At 40.9% G+C, this 19,272-nt stretch overlaps 1 protein-coding gene across 1 annotated transcript in view; it reads left to right on the top strand.

Annotated features, from left to right (window-relative positions):
• MEGF10 (multiple EGF-like-domains 10) overlaps positions 1 to 19,272 on the top strand; it is a 168,622-nt gene that overhangs the window by 437 nt on the left and 148,913 nt on the right. The gene's annotated exons all lie outside the window — the stretch shown is intronic.

Genomic DNA, 19,272 nt, shown 5'->3' with positions numbered 1-19,272 from the left:
GAAATGGGGAGACAACGTTTTCCTTCGCCAGGATACCCCGGTTCTGCGTGAGGTCTGGGGAGATGGGCCCAGCCTAGGTTGTTTACAAGGGTTTATGATTATTGTTTACATTTGGTCTTGTTAGTTGGGGCTTGTAGGAACTTCTTGGAGTATTTTTCATGGGGAGACATCCCCATTATGCATTTTATTTTGCATAATTTCTGCCCTTGTATGTATTGCCTTGTCTATTCTGTGATGACGGGTGTAGAGAGACTTGGGAGCAATAAGACAGAATGAAAAGTAGTTTCGCAGGACCTTCCTTTGAGATCAGCTTCCCTTCTCTGGGATCTTGACTTGTTTCCTAACTTTTCTTTCTCCAGTACTTGATATTCAGATGGTGCAGATAGACTTGGGATAGTCCCACCTCCCCCGTTCTCAGCGTCCTGTGGGGGGTCAGGAGAGCAGGCTGGGTGGCTTAGACCAGAGGGGTCTCTTCCTTGTATGAATACCTGGTTCCTCAAGGAATGTTGGAGTGTGAGGGGGGCGGGGGGGGGGCGGGAAGGGGGGATTCTTCAAGCCATAGTTACCATAGAAAGATCTATGTCATGTTGATCTTTTAAATTCCTTCCATCTAGGACTTTTACCCCTGGTTTAGGAAAACATTTTGTCTTTTTTCTTTTTCTTTCTGGAAGTTACTAGTAGAATGATCCCACCGAGTAAATGAAGTATAATGATGTTTCTTTAGAAAAATATCCTCACATGAAGATCCAAATTCTTTTTTTAATATATTTGTATTGATTTCAGAGAAGAAGGGAGAAGGAGAGATAGAAACATCAATGATGAGAAAGAATCGGCTCAATGATGAGAATTGATCGGCTGCCCAAACCGTGACCTCCTGGTTCATAGGTCAGTGCTCAACCATTGAGCCACTCCAGTTGGGCAAGGACCCACATTCTTTAGAGGAAAATTAAAGATTTGATTAGTCCAAAAGTTTTTAGGTTCCCAAGGCAGAGGAGAATGACATTCCTTCTTGGTTCTCCTTTATATCCTGGGTCTCACTTTCTATAGGGTCTTCTCAACTACAGATGCTTCATTCCTTATGGATGAAAAGACTGGGACCAGGTCATATTCTCCAGAAATGCCTTCTTCCTGATGGGACTGCTCCAAGAGGTCAGCTTGCAGGGTAGTTTTTCTCTGGTGCTCTGAGGTCAGAGAGTTGAGTCGATCATGAGCTCTGGGACTAGGTAGCCTGAAGTCATCTCTCAACTCTGCACTTTCCAGTTGTGTGATTTTGGTCATTATTTAACCTCTCTATTCTCATCTATAAAATCAGGATGATAATACAGTGCTTATACCAGAGGGTTGTTAAAAGGATTAAGTGAGTTAATGCGTGTGGTGTGCTAACAAGCTTGGCAGATGATAAGCAAGTAAGCACTAGCTATTATTATAATTAGGCTAATATTGGTAACTTGCTGTATTAGGATAATAGAGCTTTTATTAACTGTCATTGTGTTAGCTATCATTTCTCTTTGGATGGGCTTCGAAGGCCGTGCTCATTTGGGCTTGGCTCCCCCCAGGACATAATGTATTGTCAGATTTACCTCAGACATGATCTTTCTGTTGGGCCCCTTTGGAGGAAAGAAAGTGTATGTGGCAGGGCTGGGATTGTAGAGGAGGGGTCATGGTTGTGTGCCAAAGGGTTATTGGGACAGGCCAGCAGGTGGGAAATCTATACTTACTTTACAATCTGTAAACTACACTGCCATAGAAACTCCTTGCATTAATATACTTCCTTTAACCTATTTTTTAAGAGGCCAATCATTTATTCAGTAGTTATTTATGAAGCATCTATTACATTTCAAGCACTGCTCTAGGTCCTATGTTAAGTTCATTACCTTTATTTTTAAAAATGGATGTGCATGAGTATTTACTCTAACCTCCCCCCACCTCATTTCTCACATATTAGGGCTTCGTGCAATACTAGCACCCGATAAATTAAATCCAAAATATTTTTAGCTACATTTCTTTTGGTAGATGTTAAAGTGAAGAGCATGTATCGCTGAAGAATTGAACAAAATAGTCAGTATAACTTCTAGCAGTGTCCTTCTCCCATCAGCTTCAGCATAAACTTGTGTAGGGAGGCGGGGGAAAAGCTGGATAACCTAGCGTTCCTTCTGACTCTGAAATCTTTAAATTAGTGGCCTTCATTGATGGTGTTTTTAAACCTCCTTTTTAAAAACATTTGTTTTGAGTACATAAATATGTCACTTCTGTTGTTGCATGTTAATCAAAGTAAGTAATGACACTAACAATTAGTAAAAAAGGAAAAGTATTTAGTTCTGCTTGTATTTCGTCAGCTATTCTTAGACTTTGATGTATATCAAGCATGGAGGAAGCTTGTTTAAAAATAACAGATTGAATTGTGAGAAATTGCCAAAGTTTGACATTTTGACCTATATAAAATGGAAATTTAATATCATTCAACCTAATATAAATCCTAGCCCCCTCTGCTTTGGTTCAGATGCAGTAAGACTTGGGTGAAGTGTGAAAAGTCTGCAGTTTTACAAAAGTTCCCCAGATGATTCTAATACAAACCCAAGTCACATGCTTATTTAGCAGCAACGGCTTTACCTTCCTCATGATCGTCTCCTTGGTCTAACAGCATGTTTCTAAAATACAGATCTGACCATGTCATTCCCACGTTTAAAAATCTATGGCGAATCCCCAGATGGTGACCATCAGTGTCACCCAGGTGCTTATTGAAAATGCAGATTGCAGGGCTGTACCCCAGATGCAAGGGCCAGAAATCTGCATTTAACAGATCCCCTGTGATTCTGGTGGAGGTGACCGCATATCACACTTGGAGAAACACTGGCTTATAGCAGGAAGCCTAACTTCTCTAACATGGTACACATGGCCAGGTTTGCACTGTCTTCTCTGTGTTGTTTGCCTGCTTCCCTGTTCTCCAAGCATCTAAGCCCCACTGATCTTGATCTGGTTACTTTTCCTTGGAGAATACATTGCCTGCTTTCACTCCTCCTTCACCTAGCTGTGTATGCTGTTACTTCTGCCAGAAATGTCTTTGCTCCTCTTTTCAGTCTAATCAACTATTTACTACCCATTTATCCTTCAAGATAGAGTTCAAATAAGACATCCCCGTGAAACATTTTCTAATTCACAGAAACTTAGAGATGTCTCATATGATTCCTACGCTACTTTGTGGATAGCTTTAATATCCTCCATCATATTGAATCAACTATGTTTGTTGTCTGGAGATTCCTACAACTGGGTGGTGAGATGATCATTTCCCATTTATCCAAATGGCTGGCACATAGTAGTTACATAATAAATATCTAAAAAATGTAAGGGAAGAACGAATGAATGAACACTAGTTGACATTTTCTTAGCACACCAAGTGTTTGGGACAGTCACTATGTACAGACTGGGGGCTGTGGAGAAGCCAGTCAAGAATTTACAGTCAGGCTAGACATAGTCTAGAAAGTGAGCAACCTGGAGTGGAAAAAGGCCAGATAGAATATCCTAAGATGACTTATGAAGCACCAGATGCCACTGAATTAATGTCACATGTTTAACACTATGGCAGCACTATGACAAACTTGAGTTTGTCACACCTTTGGGATGGTTTTGGTTGTGAATGACAGTGCCAGGGCACCGAAATGAAAGTGTCAATGCCAATAAAAATGAACAACTTTTGCCTTGTGCTTTTCAGTTTATAAATACCTTTGTATTTGTTTTTGTATTTGATGGGAAACATGGTGACTCGTTCGGTACTGTTTTTCCTACTTTAGTACAGGATGCATTTCTAGAAATTGGTCCAAAGTTTGTGCAAAAGCCTACATATTATAAAGGATGCTTGCCTGAGAGGGCCAAATTTATTATAAAATTTTAAATTATTCCTTGCCATTAGACACAGCATTCAGTGTTTAATGTTTTAATTTTTTCTTTAAACTCCTATAATTTTGGTTATTTTCTTATCTGAACAACAGTTGACCTGCTCATAGTCAATAAATGTCTGATTCTGACTAAAGATTTGCCATTTTTGGCATGACTAATAACTTCTATCTTTATCTAACTTATATTCAGTTTATGATGCAAAACTTTCTTATAATTAATATTATTTTTTAATTCTTAAATTTTTTCATTTTGCATTTATTTTTTTTGTAATTAATGGCAATATACAATAATATTTGAACAAATGAACAAAAAAAATTGCAGGGTAATGACAGAGCTGGTGATGCTGCAAAATGGAACTTTTAGCTCATGGGCAGCTCCACGTAAAATAAACAACATCCAAAAAGTTCAATCATTGGCTGACGTATGAGAGTTCCAATGTCATAGGGCAGGAAGTTAACAGAATTAATAAGTGAAGTACAAATGTCTACATTGTTTGGACTTCAAACAAAGCAAAATTAATGCCAGTGATCCCAATTTCTCAAGTATGTGTATCCAGGATTTCATTCTAAAAATTAGCTTAGTTTTAAGAATTAACTAAGATTTATTGGGTTCTGTTGATTTGTCTTCATTTTCAATCCTGTTTCCAAAATGAACTCTTTAAACCTTAATTTAAGCTTGCATCTGGCTGTACTTTTATATGTTTCTTACCTAGTTTCCTAATGTCTTCATTTATTCATTCTATTTTTCTGAATTTCCCAAGATTTTGTATTTCTCATGTCTCTCTCTTCTTCACAGTTTAATATTATTTTTCACTGGGATCATTATAATGCTTTTTTAAAAAATAGTTATTGCAGAGGATTAACTTATAGCGCTTAATAAGAGGATTTCTCATTGTATGAGGACAAAAGTAAGACACAAACCAGTGCTATTTTACTTTATTCAACTTATTTGCAAAACTGCAAGTCTCATGTGAATGTTATTTGATGATGCATACTCTGCACCATTAGCCAGTCTGGGAAGTGTGAATGTCATAATATATCCTGTTATTATCGATGTTAATTTTTAGTGATTTCCTCTATTCATTTCCAGTGATTTATACCCCTAGATAAAGAAACTATGGGGAGAATTTCAACCACCTCAATTTTCTACTCAGAGGGCCATAAATTGTACCCTTCCCCCTTTCTAAGACAAAGAATACAGTATTTCAGTATGGAAAGCCTCATCTTGATAGGTACATGTGCAGGATATTAGCATCTGTTAAAAACATCTTATCTTTGGAGCAAGGAGACCCCATTGTAGGGGGTGACTAAGTGCCTTGTCATTAACATCCTGGCTGACCTGGATTTGCTGCTCAGATCTGGTTAGTTCTAAAACCTCGCCACAGGTGACCATTCCCATAATGGATATTTTAAATGCCTTCTGGTAAAGAATCGTGTTTGTCTTTTTTTAAAAAAAATAATTTTTGATGGGAAATTGAAAATTAAAACACACAAATTTAACTTGTTCCTCATGGAACAAAATAGAAACAGGAAGATTAACTAGACCCAGGAGATTATTTCTACAATCAAAATGGAAAATTTTAAATATCTACTTTCATTGATATCTTCAGAAGCATGCTTTATTTATTTTTTTGGATGAGGAATTGATGACAAGATGTTCTTTTGTGTTCTTTCAAAAAGTAATTGACTTGAATTTTATTTTTGCTCCAACAGTTATTTATTAGGTGAACAGGGCATAGGAATAAATATGATGTGGAATTACCAAGATACTTGCCTTAAAAAAAAAGATAAAGAAAATATAACTGACTGTGTAAGGACCAAGTGGGCAGTCCTGAGAGCTATCTTCTAGAGAGAGGACTCCATGTGCTCAGAGGTTTCCTGGAAGCCTGGGGCCTTGAAGGAGAGAGGATTTGAGTAGATGCGGGTATTTTATACAGGGGAGTGAGCTCAGCAAACATGTGGCAGCAGGAATTTGCAAGACATTTTCAAGCAATAATGACTAAATCATTCCACAGTAGGGGTGAGTTAACATTGGAGAATCATTTATGACAGCCATGCATGGGGCTATGGGACTAGATTCTGCCTGTTCCCAAAACTCTATGGACATTAAAGGACCCCCTCATATTACACTGTTATTGTTTTATTATATAAGCCAGATGTGGTGTGGGGCACCCAATGGAGGTTCAAGCAAAAATGGAGTGCCCATTCCATGCAAAGGTGTGAAATGAAAAAACATTTCTTTCAGCCACTATGGGGTTTCTTGGGTGTGGGGGTGGAGACAGGGCTTGTGTTTCTGTCAGCAACATCTAGTTCTGTTTTCTTCCTTTTATCTTATTTTTTTTTCATCATTTATCCCCCCATACCCTTCTCCACCTCCACCCACTTCTCTATGCCCCACAATCACCACACTGTTGTCCATGTAGCACCATCTAGTTCTGAATTCATATTTTCCTGTAAGAAGTTTAATTTAAAGATGATCTTGCCACACTATTGTACTGTCTCTTTTAGCAGGAAGTGGTCCACCCCACATCTCCTTTACTTCATAAAATATCACCAAACATGTGCCTCTGAGTGGGTGACTTTTAAGGCTTGGAACTATGGAGGAAATTCATTTCTTAAAACTAAATATTAAACATGCTAGTTTTTAAAGAGCCATCTGTCAATCCCACCCCTGGGAACTTCATTTCTGAAAGAAGTGCTCACCGCCCATCCTCTTCTGAAGGCTTCAGCCTCTGGCAGGTTGCTTTGGCACTCTCCTCTCCCTGCACCTCCCTCTTTATGCTCATCTCGGACCCCACTGTTATTATTATTATTTAATTTCCTGTCTCAGTCCCCACATTCCTCGGTGCCCTCATCTTCCTTACTTATCTTCTCCCCAGGTGTTTTCCTCGCAATAAGATTTGATTACCATGACATAAAGTATTAGCCCTTTCAGAACTCCTCCCATCTCAGTACACCCCTTGAACAGATAGATGTCCAAATCAGTCCATTAGTCAGGACAGAAAAGCTTGAGGCCTCTGTTTAGCCTATGTTTTCAAACTTTAGGGGCCTGAGAGTCGCCAGCAGATACTGGCCCCCCTCTAATGATTTGGATTCAATAGGGGTGCAGTGGGGTCCAGGGGTGTGTATATTTGACATGGTATTCTGATGCAGGTGGTCCACAGATGCACCGTAACTCTTGTTAGGGCTATACTCCATTCAGAAGGATGACTTCTTTTTTTAAATATTTTAGTGACTTGGTCAGAGTGGATCACAGAGAATAACTGGTCTGTGAAAACCTGTGCCTCTCTGTCTCTGCTTAAAGGGACAATGGCTGTAACACAACGCTGTTCATGTGACAGCCAGAGAAAGGGGCCCATTGTTCAGGGGTTGGCTGATGCTCCATTCTGCTCTGGCCAGCCATCCAACTGAGCTTGGTAGCCCCAAGGAAACAGACACACTTGAATCAGAGAGACAAAGAAAAGAGGTCAAGGCCTTTTAGAGTTAAACTACTTGCAGCAATGAGGTAGGATTTGGGAAGGAAAAAAGTAATTCTGTGGAAGCATCATTAATCTGCTGGTTTGGGAGCTTGAGAAATGGCAGTAAGGGAGCACAAGTCTGTGTGAACTCCCCCAGCTGATCTTTGACCGAGGAAGAATTGTGTTCTACTATGGCCGCCGGCTTATCTTATTGCAGAGTTTTATTATTGATTTTAAAAATGAGAAAGCTCTTCCTCTGTCCATGATAGGCCAAGATACATTTCTCAGCCTCTTTCTCCAGGTTCATCAAAGACAAGTATCGGCTCTGAAAGCCCACCTAAATCAAGGCCTGTGACCTCAGAGAATGATTCTTTGTTCTTGGGTGTAGTCACCATATATACAATGTATTAGTAATTTCCTTTGGAATCTAGATTCAGATATCAATTTTGAAGCTGACTTTCTTTGTGATTGAAATACAGTTAAACCCATTAGAAAGTTATTGATCTATCTGGACAGTTGTGAGGTTGGGGGACTCCCCAGATGTCATTTAGATACCACTCCTCACCCCCAACTTCTAAACTGGATTCTAGCCCTGGAGAGAAAGGGTTGCAAATTTCCTGTAAAGATCTAATCTGGAGCTCAACAATCAGCTACATTCTGTGTGTCAGAAGAAGATTCTAATTCAAGGTCATAGCCTCAGCGAAGGTCGCAGACTTATTGCACAGATTGTTCTTTTAGCCTGATTATTCTCTTTATGGAAAAGTATGCCATTCATTCAGCCTTTGCCTCTGGGTTTTTTTCAAAGAGAAACTTAGTCCCTAGTTTTTGTGGATATTTGTAAGTGGCTTTCAAAAAAAAAAGAAAAAGTAGGCACAGAATACAGCCTTGAGTGATGCAGAGTGGAGAGAGCCTTTTCTGGATGTAATGGGCTGCAGAGAGCATCTCTACAGGGTGCAGGCAGCCAGTGCTCATTGCCGTAGGAATCCTTTTGTCTCTGAGATAAGAGTTTTTCTGACTGGGAGCATTAGGCTTAAAGAAGTTTGTACCCAGGAGAAGGCAACATGTGATTAGCTGGAGGTCACTTAGAGCTTCGTGTAATTAAGTCTGTCGTTGCACCTTGATTATAGACTATCATTGTAAATCCATTAAAGAAGGAGAAGCAAGTGGATTGCAGAGAGGCAAGTAGCTTTATTTTCTTCATTTTGTTTCCACTCCATCCTTCTCTTGCTGTTTGTTTATACTTTACTGAGTGGATATTTGGTTTTACCAATGATATAGATGCTTTAGAAATGAAGAGGGGGAAGAGGAGGCAGGTGGCAAAAGGATTGTGTTAAACATACTCCTGATGAGTTAATTTTTGGTTCATTGTCATTAGGCCAATTCATGGGGCCCCATTCCTGTGACTTAGAGAGGCTCTCTCCTCAGTGCTGTAAGGAATGAGGACTGTGCTGTCCTTGAAAAAATAGGCAAGTGATATGTTGTCTTTTATTCCCAAGTAGCATGCTTAATACTAATGCTTTTTAGGCATAGGATGCTTTCTGGGACTTCGTCTTGTGTCAGAATGAACGCCTGGGATGCGAACATTGTTCTATTTCATCTGGGTGTGCTCCCGTTGTGAAAATGTATCAAGCTCTTCAATTTTTATTTCTGTTCTTTTGTGGTATGTATTTTATGCTTCAATAAAAAGTTCAAAAACCTTTAAAGCATCATGTTTAATGTAGAATTAAAGCTCTCACACTGATGGAAAATGAGAAATTTTGAGAAATTCAACTGTTGCATAATTTGGGGCCTGGCAGGGCTGGGAGGCCTGGAACTTTAAATATCCACAAACTCGCCCTTACTTCATAGCTGGAAGAGCTTTATGTCAGAAAAACGTAGACCAGCACTGTTATAGTTGATTGTTTTACTTTTTTAGATAGCAAATTCAGTGCCTAAGAGGTCAACAGTGTTAGTAGAACCCCACTCTTTAGAATCTAAAACAGAACCACTCTTCCAAGTTGGCCAACTAGCAAATCTTATTTCGACTCTACTCTCCTATTCATTGTAATCGGCTCAGAAAAAATCAGAAAAAGACTATGGATCATGGATGTTTTTCTGAATTTTTAGATGACATTTCTTCTGAAGTCTAATATTGGAATGCTTTTATTTTTCTCACTCTCATTTTTCTACTGGGACAAAGTGATATGAGGTCTTTGGCTCATCTCTCTCACTCATTTCAGCCATCACTTCCTGAGCTCCAGGAGCAGTACCTGTGAAAGTGGGACAGTCATATAAGCAAAACAATGCTTCTGGCATGAGACTGGTTTGTGGTCCATTTTCTATCTGCAGAACATTGGTCATCATCAGTGTGGGTCATTGTACTACAGAACATCCTAGCTTGCTGTTTGGAGCCAGTAGACTCAAACTCAGAAAATAGGAATTTTGTTTTGTTTTGTTTTGTTTTTCTCCTGAAGGAGAAGTCAGGAAACTTGGCTTTGAAATGGTTATAGCACATCTGTCTGAGGTCTGAGTACCCATTCTGGATACTTCCTTTGGGCATTGATTCACATGAAAAAATGTGATTAAAATAGTGAGCTGATATATGATTTTGTTGGTCTGAGTCTACTCCTGCCTGGTCTTGTTATTTACTGTATGAAATGGGACAACCTGGGTCGGGACCCATCTCTACCCCTTAAAGCTTCATGACCTTCAGGAGGCTACCTAAGTTCTATAAGCCTCTTTTCATCACCTGTGAAATGATAACAGTATACACTTCAAAGAGTGTTGCATTTAGCATAGTGGTAAGCACATAGTAAGCACTCAATAAATATTCGTTATCATTATAACAGCAAATAATGTTAAAATAGTGAAGAATATTAACATGTTTAAGAATAAGTCCTGCTCATGCTTTTTATGAAAGAATCACCCTAGTGCTTAAGATCCTATAATTAAATACAAAAGTTAGAAAGTGTAGTCTCTGATACAAAATATAAGCTATTTTTGTTTTGAAATATTCTGTAATACAAAAAAAACCACAGTTAAAATTACTCATGGGAATGAATGTTCTTTAATGAAGGTAGTATTTTATTTTTAAAAGTTATTTTTCTCAACTGTAGGATAATGATGAGGCTTCTAGTTAACAAATTTATTCTTCCTTAGTAAGATGTCAACTGAAGGAAAAGTGTTCAAACAAAAACTTGTACACAGAAGTTCATAGCAGCATTATTCACAATAACCCAAATGTGAAAGCAACCCAAATGTCCACCAACTGATGACTGGAGACTGGATACACAAAGTGTCATATATCATACGATGGAATATTATTCACCCATAAAAAGGAATGACATATGATACATACTATGACATGTATGAAACTTGAAAACTTAATGCTAAATGAAAGAAGCCAGACACAAAATGCCACATATTGTGTGATTCCATTTATGTGAAGTATCCACTATAGGCAAATCCACAGAGACAGAAAGTAGTGGTTGCAAGGGACTAAGGTGAGGGGGAATGAGGAGTGACTGTGTCATGGGTATGGGGCTTCCTTTAGGGGTGCTGAAAATGTTCTGGAACTATATAGTGCAGTGGTTCTCAACCTTCTGGCCCTTTAAATACAGTTCCTCATGTTGTGACCCAACCATAAAATTATTTTCGTTGCTACTTCATAACTGTAATGTTGTTACTGTTATGAATCGTAATGTAAGTATCTGATATGCAGGATGGTCTTAGGCGACCCCTGTGAAAGGGTCGTTCAACCGCCAAAGGGGTCGCGACCCACAGGTTGAGAACCGCTGAATAGTGGTAATGGTTGCACAATGTGGGTAAAACAATGAATTTTATGTTACGTGAATTTTACTTCAACTTTTAAAAATCTTTATTTAAAAAAGGGGTTTTGCATTTAGATAAGACTGCATCAGCCAGTTAATCTGTGTTCACAGTGTATCTGCTATGAGCCAAGTCTTAATTGCATGTTAGAGAGAACACCAAAAATGAGAAGGCATGGCCCCTGCCCTTGGCACATTGCTAGTGTGTTTATGAAGACATAAGGATGAGGAAGCAGGTGATAGATTTCAGGTGAATCCATCTCATAACAAGGTGTGATCATTGTGGGTTTGGTGAGAAGACTTCTTAGAAGAAATGGGACTTGGAAAGATAAGTGAGCTTCATGTAATTAGAGAAGAGTGAGAAAGAGTTCCCCAGTGAGTAGAAATGCACATGGCCATAAGAGTGGGCACGGGCAGGAGCAGGCAGAGATGGTCAGAGTGGAATGTTTGTATGAGGAATATTAAGAAATAAGGTTGGAAGTGTAGGCTGAAGCCAAGTTGGAAAATTTTTGAAAGCTGCTTAAATTTTGAAAGCAGTGGATAGCAAAGGATTATCATTGATGACAGGAGTAGAAAATGAAATAATAATGGGAAGACAATATAGGAAGACTATTGCAGTAATTTTACTAAGTCTAACATATAATCTGTTATTTATTTACTCAACAAATATTTATTCAGTGCCTATTCTGTTCCATGTGATTTTCTATGCAAGGGGCAGGGCAGCACCTAAGATAAACAAGGTCCCTGCCCTCTTGGATTTGCATTCTGATACACATTTCGAGCATTGGCTGCTTTGTCCAGTGGACAAATGTGGTTGAAAAGTGAAGGCACAGGTGTGCTAGACTGTAGTGATTTAGAATGTGGATTCTAGAATCAGACTCTGTGAATTTGAATCTTGGTTTTCTCCATTGATTACTCGATGTATGACCTTGGCCAGTTACTCTAGACTTCATTTTCTATATCAATTATGTGGGGATAATAATGGTAGCTCTCTAAAAGAGTGGATATGGGAAGTAATTGTGATACTAACTGACAAGGACTTAGAACACTATGTGACATGGTAAATGTTCAGTAAGTTTTATTTATTTGTTTGTATCTGATTGATTAATTTCTACTCAAGGATTTGTCTAGGTCACTTCTGTTTGTAATTTACTGAGGCTATTGCAGAATTCTGGTGTGTTGCATCTCAGGTGTATGCTCTCTTTAATATGCCATACTATTTTGTATATTGAACTTGTTGATTTTTTTGACATACAAACTGTTCATAATTCAGGAAAACAGCAGTTTCTCTTTCTAATAAACTACAGTCCTGATATTGGCTGGGCAAAAGCTTCCAGATAATGCTTCTTCTAGATGCTGAATCAAGAAGTCTTTAAACTTTCATCTGAGCAGTACCGTTCATATTAGGAGTCCGGTGATGAATAAATGTGGTCGATGGCACAGACCTTAGCACAGTGGTTCTCAACCTTCCTAATGCCATGACCCTTTAATACAGTTTCTCATGTTGTGGTGACCCCAACCATAAAATTATTTTCATTGCTCCTTCATAACTGTAATTTTGCTACTGTTATGAATCATAATGTAAATATCTGATATGCAGGATGTATTTTCATTGTTAGAAATTGAACATAATTAAAACAGTGATTAATCACAAAAACAATATGTAATTATATATGTGTTTTTCGATGGTCTTAGGCGACCCCTGTGAAAGGGTCGTTCAACCCCCAAAGGGGTCTCGACCCACAGGTTGAGAACCGCTGCCTTAGCACATCTAGTCTCCCTCTGGAGACACAGTCACAGTTTGAAGTAAATGTCTTTATGTTAGCTCATCACAAGTGCCACAGGCCATCTTCACTCTCGGTGCCTCTGTGTCCCTTTCTGTGAATTAGGGTGGAAGAGCCAACCACCTCATCCGGAGGTACATTCTTGACGTGTATCTAGAAGGAATCCTTGAAGCTTGTGGGAAGAGACTACATAAATGTTGAGGACCTTTCTACTTCTAGAATAAATTGACTCTAGAATGTAAGGTCCTTGAGCACATAGGATCTATATTATTTACCTTTCTGTCCCCAAATGGTCCAGCATAGTGCTATGGACTGAATTGCGTCTGTCCCCGCTTCTTCTACCCTCCATTCTATGTTGAAGCCCTACCCCCCAAGTGACCGTATTTGGAGATAGGGCCTGTGAGGGGTGATGAAGGTTAAATGGAGTCAGAAGGGTGGGACCCTGAAGCCAGTAGGGCTGGTTCCCTTATTAGAAGAGAAGAGACATCAGAGCTCTCCTTCCATCATGTAGGATGTGGATAGAGGGGACCAGCTGCAAGTCGGGAAGAGAGCTCTCACCAGTAACTGAATTGCCCAGCCCTTGGGTTCCCCAGCCTCCAGAACTGTGAGAAATAAATTTCTGTCACTGAAGTCACCTAGCCTGAGGCATTTGGTTATAGCAGCGTAGGCAGACCAAGACACTTAGACCTTTCCCCCTCTCTTTTAAAAAAGTGAAATAGAAACTTAAATATCTGTGGACCTGACTGATTTTGGATTATTCAGAACTATGGGGACATGAGAATAACATGTAAAAGTGAACCTGACCCACAATCCTAATCCTCGCTTAAATGGGCAATCTTTGACCTTGTCTTCCTCCATACATCAGTGAGGCCAGGGTAGCATTATTGCTTGATGAAAACTTCCCCAAGACACAATCTTTCCTCTAGGGCAGTGGTTCTCAACCTTCCTAATGCCGCGACCCTTTAATACTGTTCCTCATATGTTGTGGTTCCCCCCAATTTCATTGTTACATATTGAACATAATTAAAGCATAGTGATTAATCATAAAAACAATATGTAATTATATATGTGTTTTCTGATGGTCTTAGGTGACCCCTGTGAAAGGGTCATTCGACCCCCAAAGGGGTCGCGATCCACAGGTTGAGAACTGCTGCTCTAGGGGAAGTGCCAATGAGCAGGGCCACAGTCAGTAGCAAGTGAGAACTGTTGTCAGAGGACCTGAGGTGAAGGAAGAGGCTGGACAATGTAGACTTGGGCCTTTCAGGTTTGGGACATGACCTCCTAGTTCTTCTTTCTTTGGATGCTGCAGAATCAAAGTGGTGCGAAGGGGTGGGATGTAATGGAGCTCACATCAGCGAGGCAGACAGTGACCTAGGCCAGGAAAGGTGAGTGTTCCCTGGTAATGAGAAGGATCCTTCTAAAGAGTGATGACTGTGCCTGTGCACAGCCAAAGGTTCAGGTACAGGAGGTTCCTCAGCATAGCTGGCCAGATCGGCCTACTTTTGTTTTGGTGAAGACCAGCTTAGAGCAAAGGCACTCTTCTTTCGACATTCAAACACAAAAACAGAAAAGCTTATGATGTGGCGCTCTGCCAAACCAGGGCTGGAAAAAGACTCCTTGCCTTTCTTTCAAGGCGGTATGCAAATGATACTTTGTAGCTTTGTTTGTGCAGCCACCGGGACCTCCAGAGGGCCTCCCGCAGCCCATCACTGCTCTAGAGTTTAATTTTTATGTATCCCCTAAGCTACCCCTGCAGGTCCAGTTTTCACCTGGCAGCGTAATTGTTCTTGGTTGAAGATATTGTATTGTTATGAAGTCCAGAGACCTTCTGAAAGTGGTCCCGTAAGTTTGCTTTAGAATTTCGTGTGCTTATGTGTAGCTCTCTCCCTAAGGACGAAACGCTGGTCTTTCTGAACTTGTCCAGTGTTCAGGTGTGGCAGACAGGGACACTGATGGCCTCTCTCTAAGAAGGATTTCTTAAAGCTTGACCTAAGGAAACTGCTGTCTAGCCAGAGAATTTGGAAGAGCATTTTCATTTCTTGTCCAGGTTGTGCTATTTGTGAAAACCAGGCCATGTAACAAAGGGCCCAGTGGCATGGTATTCATTCGCGGGCACGTAAGGGAGACCACAGTGCTTTCATGGGCTAGTGGCTGGTGTGTCCTCTGTGCTGTCTGTGATGGTGAAGGTGTCAGGCTCCACTGCTGAGAGGGATGGCAACCAAGCCCGGCAGGCCGATTTTCAGAACAAAGTGTCAGTGGGTAAAAAAAAAGGGCTGAGGAAGCCAGGTGAGTTTTGTCACCAAGTTTTAAGAACAAAAGCAGCTTCCCAATCTCTGTCCAGGAGTTGAACTGATCACAAGTGAAACCCCAGGCAGAGCAAACCCCCTTCAGTGTACATTGGGAAGCACAGTGCAGTTTCTTCCATGGTGAGCTCCCTGAGATGCAAGGAGGTGAGCGGGCCTCTGCCTGGCTCGGGACCTTGTGCCCTCAAAGACAAAGCTGTGTGTACTGGCCGCCTACCCATTCTTTTTGGCCCAGCGGTTCCTGGCAGCTGAGCAGCTAGGGGAAGGGAAGATGCTTGCAGGTGGTCTGTATCAGGCCTCAGAATCATTGTTGAAGGCCCAATGGGGAACCCATGGGAGAGGAAAGAAATCCAGATGAAGCCAACTTACTTAAGGAGAGATGGATTTGTAGGGAGTTTCACTTCATTGACTTTGTTCAAGGTTTACCTTAAATGTATTTTATGTGAATTGAGGGGATGGTAGAATCACCCACATTTGAAGTTTCAGCATTACTCCCGAGAGTAGCTAGCTGCCCACTTTTAGAACTGCACTGATTTGAAGTAATTTTTTGTTTTCTAATCCTGATGCCAATGAAAAGCATTAACAGTGATGTAAATCTCAAGGCCAGCATCATTAATCCATTATTATTATTAATAGTAATCATTATTATTTTGTGTGAAACCAATAAATGCTTCAGGAGCAGTGATTTTCAACCTTTTTCATTTCATGGCACACATAAACTAATTTCTAAAATTCTGCGGCATACCAAAAAATGTATTTTTTGCCGATCTGAAAAAAAAAAGGTATAATTTTGATTCATTCACAGCTGATGGCTATTGTTGTGTTGGCTGTTGTCATTTTTTATAGACATTTTTATTTTTTAATATATTTTTATTTATTTCAGAGAGGAAGAGAGAGAGGGAGAGATAGAAACATCAATGATGAGAGAGAATCATTGGCCAGCTGCCTCCTGCATGCCCCACACTGGGACTCGATCCCGCAATCTGTACATGTGCCTTGACTGGGCATCAAACCATGACCTCCTGGTTGATGCTCATCCACTGAGCCATGCCAGCTAGGCTTGTCATTTTTTTTAAAAATTTGACAATCTAAGGGAAAAGAGGCTAGTGCCCCTTACTAGTCAGGTATTGCGTGTTTTAAAAACTCTTGCAGCATACCAGTTGAAAATCGCTGTTCTAGAGTGAGGGAGCGTACTTTTCTCCCCAGAGCTCTGTTAGGCAGCCCAGAATAGTAGAAAGATTACTGCTTCTGGAGCCAAAAGTTCTTGTCTTGAGATCTGCTTCTGCCACAGTTTGATCTTAGGCACCTTAAAAACCCCCAAAAGACTCTTTTGTGCACATTTCCTTATTTATGAGACGAAGAGGACATAAGGCCCTTTCCAACCCCATGAACTTAACTAGGAAGCCTCTGGCCCGTGTCTAGGGTGTAGGGTGCAGCTGAGTGTGTGGGTGACAGTGGGGTAGGTGAGGGCAGTGCCCCCACTTTGCCTGAGCTGTTGTCTGGCACGGCCATGGAGCCAGACACCAAATGGAAGAAGCACAACTGAAACATAAGCAGCTCGCCTCACTGCTCCTCGCTATGGGGACAGCTGTTTTCCTGGGGGCTGTTCCTCTGAGCTGGCTCAAGGATAGGGCACGGACTTGCTGCGACTCTTTCCTCTTAAAGCAGGGCTCTAGCTGAGTCTCCCATGCAGCTAACTTCAGACCAAACCCAGACCTTTTTTTCTGTCCATGATGGATGCATTTCCTTCCACCCCATTAGGACAGACCTTTGAGACAATATGTAAAAATGAGTTGTTCCCTCTCTCTCTCTTTTTTAAACTTACAAAATGGTTTTTAAAAGAAAGAAAATCGTTAGCTTTTTAATTTTTTGTGAAGTCTGAGATCTCCTTCTACACTTCAAGAGACCTTGAAGAGTGTCACATGCTGTCACAGAGCCCAGTTCAGGAGTGTGGTGTGGAAGCCCCAGTCCTGCCTGGGTAACAGAAGCAGGACTCTCTAATCCACGCCGCATGCGGTGACCTGAGCAGACCCTGCAGGACAACAGCCTTGCTGTCTCCTCGTGGAGCAGTTGCTCCAAGCCCTGGTCCAGCTGTGGCCTGCTTTGTTGGGAAGTGCATTGTGACTTGATATTTTAATCTTTTTTCTCTTTATAGGTATTTAAATAACAACTGGTCTGTGGGCATACCTGCCAGAAGGGATTGAGATCTGCATTCTATACAAAAAAAAACCATTGTGTTATGTTATCTTAACTTCATTAGCAATTAGAGGGGTTGGGGAGAATAAAATTCCTAAACCAGTGGTTCTCAACCTTCCTAATGCCGTGACCCTTTAATACAGTTCCTCATGTTGTGGTGACCCCCAATTTCATTGTTACAAATTGAACATAATTAAAGCATAGTGATTAATCACAAAAACAATATGTAATTATATATGTTTTCTGATGGTCTTAGGCGACCCCTGTGAAAGGGTCGTTCGACCCCCAAAGGGTTCGCGACCCACAGGTTGAGAACCACTGCCCTAAACAAAGCTACGTCAAGACCCAGAAAATCCAACTTGAGGAATTTAAAATTGAAATTGAAGAAGACAGTCCATCTAAATCCTCAAATTCCTTAGAAATTCTCTGAGAATGTAAGGAGCACACAAAAGTTCTGATCCCTAAGTCCATTCATTCCAAGTTAAACAGTCAAGTCGGAGTTTTGAATCCAGGCCCATGGTGGTGGAGAGCTGCATCATGGCTTCAAAGGGTTGGATGCCCTTTGGTTTCCATTTGCTGAGAGACAGTTAAATTGCTCTATTTTGGTTTCTGTGTCTGGGTTCTGGAGAAACCATCACCGGCTTTACAGCCTCTAGGAGAGCCGAGAGAGGTGACATTCTGGCCCACTGCCCCACCGAGGAGGCCGGGTTGGGGCTGCCCGGACACAGGAGCACACTGCCATTACATTTGCTGGCATTTGCTTCCTTCCACCCTCAAGTTCTAGCAACTAGATTACAAATCCAGGTGTGATTCCTGGAAGAATGTGTGAATGCTTGTTTTAACCATGCAGATGGTTAATAAAAAGATGCAAACAGAAGTCCCTACATCTTGGGCAGATATCTGTTACTCCTTAGAACTTGGCTTACTTCTAGATATTTGTTTTTTATCGTGGTAAAATATATGTAACGTAAAATTAACCATGGTAACCATTTTTAAATGTGCAGTTCTGTGGCATTAAGTATGATTATATTGTTGTGCAACCATCACCACCAGCCATCTCCAGAACTTTCTTTTTTTTCTAAAAAAAAATGGCACGCTTCACAAATTTGCGTGTCATCCTTGCGCAGGGGCCATGCTAATCTTCTCTGTATCGTTCCAATTTTAGTATATGTGCTGCCGAAGCGAGCACTCTCCAGAACTTTTTAATCTCCCCAAATTGAAACTCTGTACCGATTAAACAGCAACTCCCCACTTCTTTTGGACCCAGCCTCAGACAACCATCCTCCCACTTTCTGCCTCTATGAATTTCTCTACTTGAGATAACTCAGATGATATCCTATCTAATAAAAGAGAAACATGGTAATTAGCTGTAACTTTGCTACCCTTCCCATTGGCTAATCAGTGAGATATGCAAATTAACTGTCAACCAAGATGGCGGCCGGCAGCCAGGCAGCTGACGCAAACAAGGAGGCTTGCTTGCTCCAGTGAAGGAGGAAGCCAGGTTCCCCGCCTGCCTTGCTGGCCTCTCAGCTGCTCTCTAAGAAACATTGTAACAAATATAGAAGCTAAACAAAACCCCAGAAACCTGCTTTCAGTCAGCCTGGCTTCAGCCAGCAGGACTGCAACATTGTTTCAAATACAGAAGGTAAACAAAGGCCAGAAACCTGCTTTCAGCAGCCGAGGTCTGAGAGCTGGAGCCGAGCCTCAGAGCTAAAGATGGCTCTCAGCTCCAATGACAGCCATAGAAGGTAAAGAAATCCCAGAATAAAAAAGAAAAAAGAAATAAAAGAGAGGTTGGGAGCTTCAGTCACCCGCCAGCCTGAAAACGGCCC

This window comes from Myotis brandtii, unplaced genomic scaffold, assembly GCF_000412655.1.
Source record: "Myotis brandtii unplaced genomic scaffold, ASM41265v1 scaffold470, whole genome shotgun sequence".
NCBI classification, from domain to species: domain Eukaryota; kingdom Metazoa; phylum Chordata; class Mammalia; order Chiroptera; family Vespertilionidae; genus Myotis; species Myotis brandtii.
This window is presented reverse-complemented; position numbering and strand designations above follow the sequence as displayed.